Source organism: Arachis duranensis, chromosome 8 (assembly GCF_000817695.3).
Source record: "Arachis duranensis cultivar V14167 chromosome 8, aradu.V14167.gnm2.J7QH, whole genome shotgun sequence".
In the NCBI taxonomy this organism is placed as follows: Eukaryota; Viridiplantae; Streptophyta; class Magnoliopsida; order Fabales; family Fabaceae; genus Arachis; species Arachis duranensis.
Window position 1 is genome coordinate 1,193,141 of NC_029779.3, and position 3,174 is coordinate 1,196,314.

Sequence of the window (3,174 nt, forward strand, 5' to 3'; positions counted from 1 at the left end):
AAACAGTAGTAATTGCATTAATCCATGAAGACACAGTAGAGCTCCTCACCCCTAACCATGGGGTTTAGAGACTCATGCCGTGGAAAGTACACAAAGAAAACGTGTAAAGTGTCATGAGGTACTGATACAATGTCAAAAGATCCTATTAATAGTAAACTAGTAGCCTAGGGTGTACAGAAATGAGTAAATGACGTAAAAATCCACTTCTGGGTCCACTTAGTGTGTGCTTGTGCTGAGCATTGAAGCTTTCATGTGTAGAGACTTTTTCTGGAGTTAAACGCCAGCTTTTATGCCAGTTTGGGCGTTTAACTCCAAGTTTTATGCCAGTTCCAGCGTTAAACGCTGGAAATTCTGAGGCTGATTTGCCACGCCGGTTTGGGCCATCAAATCTTAGGCAAAGTATGGACTATCATATATTTCTGGAAAGCCCAGGATGTCTACTTTCCAACGCCGTTGAGAGCGCGCCAATTGGGCTTCTGTAGCTCCAGAAAATCCACTTCGAGTGCAGGGAGGTCAGAATCCAACAACATCTGCAGTCTTTTTCGGTCTCTGAATCAGATTTTTGCTCAAGACCTTCAATTTCAGCCAGAAAATACCTGAAATCATAGAAAAACACACAAACTCATAGTAAAGCCCAGAAAAGTGAATTTTAACTAAAAACTAATAAAAATATACTAAAAACTAACTAGATCATACCAAAACATACTAAAAACAATGCCAAAAAGCGTATAAATTATCCGCTCATCAGAAGGAGATGGAAGATCTACCGGCCTTAGATCATAATCAACTACTGCATTCTTTCTATGGCAACAAATAGATTGAGATAGTTCTTGATGATGAGTGTCTTTCGGAAACTATGGAGAACTGGGAGGAGACGGAAGCTACCAATCATACTCAGCCTCAGCCTCAGCTCCAGCCACATACAACAAACTTGGAAGAGCAATGTGCTATTGACGTCAATGTTAATCAACCACTTCAGTTAGAATCTTCGTCTTAGCCTTAGTCCCAGCCTCTTCCTCAACCTCAGCTTTAGTCTCAGCATCAACCTAAGAAGCAGATGGATATAAGCAACATGACAGATCAATTTTTTGCTGACACTTGGTATTATCAACCTCCATTAGAACTGATTGTCGAAATGGGTGGTCATCAACCACTTCAATCTCAACCGCAACCTCAGGTCTGGACTTGGAAGGAGAACAAAGCCTTTGAGTCAATTATCGCCAATTATTTATAGGATGCTATACACAATTGCTGGGAGACCGTGGCTGCTCACCTCCCCAAAAAGACTCCAATACAGCTGCAAGATCGCTTCTTGAAACTGATGACCGTCGTCAATGCCATAAAAAATGGTTATCTTGAGAATATGATCATCATGATACCTGTGCCTGCTACCCCTTTGGAACGCAACTCTCTCTCCATCCCCATCGTCAATGTAACACCACCACCACCACTGCCTCATTGGACTTATCATCAACATCACAGGTGGCTACAATCAATATTTTCATTCTCTTTTTATTTCTTTATTTATTTTTTGTCCATACAGATACATAGATACTCTGTTTCTATGTTTTGTAAATACATCTTGGTAATATTATCATGGCAAGATGCAGGTAATGGCTCCCGTGGCAGACATGACAGTGCTAATGTATATTATGTTGTCATCATCAGCCATGTCAGGGGCAACAAGAGAACAAAAACTGACATGCCAAGAGCAAAATAATCCAACACAAACCTTTACCTGTGGCTTCTAGTGACAACAATGAACGAAAAAAATAGTTCCTTGTACTTTACAAGAGCACAAGTACGTATTAATTAATAGTATTATATATGTTTGCCGTTTAAAGGTCAGATAGAAAGAACTTTCCTATAAAATTTGATAGTCACACATTATATCAAAATATTTTTTGGTAGGTTGTTTCTCCAAGGGTATGAAGAATTAGGAAAATAATGATTAACGATTTCAAATGAATATGTTAAAATAAGAACTTATACACAAGTTGTTAGTAATGCTAAAAAATCTTTGAACGTCAGGAAATAATAGCTAGAGGAGAAAAGCTAAGAAAAAAGAGTATGCATGACATAGCTGACTATCATACGTAGTTTCTTCATTAAGCTAAAAATTATTTTATTTGTTACTCTAAACTCTTTGAAGTATTTAATCATGGTAGTTATCATATTTTAATTAATGTTTTATGTAGGAACTATAACATAATATGTGTATTTTCTTGGACCAAAGAGGATTTACGAAAGAGGAGGAGACTACACAAGCAAAAAAAAAAATACCCAAATAATGGACTAAATATTTGTTTTAGCATGTTTAGTTTGGTTTAATTATTACCTTAGTTTTTTTTCTAAAATGTGAATGTGTGCCAATTTGACATTATTAGAGGGTAGCATATGGCTTAGTTTGATCAATAGTGTAGGAATATAAATATGTATAGAACAATGGTGTAAGTATTGGAATATTTGATCCCCTAGCTCTCTTGCTTTGATGGCAATGCCGAAGGAGTGGTGAGCTAGGCCTTATTTAAGGTCTCGATGACTTTGCCGAAGGAATTTCGGGTGGGAACAAGGTATTTTTTTAAATAATTATTAGTTTAAAATATATTAATTTAAGTAAGAATTCTTTGAAAACATTTTATCATAGAATATAGAATATTTTTATATAATTTTTATCAAAAATATTATATACATGTATTGTCTAATTTAATTTTTCTTCTTAAAACATATTAATACATACTGTTAAATACAAACTAATAAAGTCAGAACCATAACATTCATAATAGCTACAAGTTACAAGAGATGGTTATTCACTATGATTTGATATTTCTCTTAAGTTCTATTCAAATTGATAATGTAAAAATATTAATTCAAAGCAGAATAATTGAATAAGTGTAACTTTGACAACCGTTTTCTCTTCAAGTTCAGAATTAGAAATATCCTAGTCGAATAACACACTATGCTTGTGATATACAATGATCACTATTATAACCAAAGTAATTTTCATCCAAACCACAATTTTAGAATTCAAACTAAGATTCAAAATGCTATCAATACTAATTAAGATGACTTTTCGAAGCATTTTCTATAATTATTTTTTGGGTGTACAACCATTTTCCATAATTGAATCAATGTTCTTTTATAGATGGTCAAGCAAGTTCATTCACCTATCTC

At 34.8% G+C, this 3,174-nt stretch overlaps 1 pseudogene; it reads right to left on the reverse strand.

The window, feature by feature from the left end:
- LOC107459986 (probable magnesium transporter NIPA6) overlaps nucleotides 1-1,459 on the reverse strand; it is a 16,394-nt pseudogene extending 14,935 nt beyond the window's left edge.
- Between the last annotated feature and the right edge of the window lie 1,715 nt (nucleotides 1,460-3,174).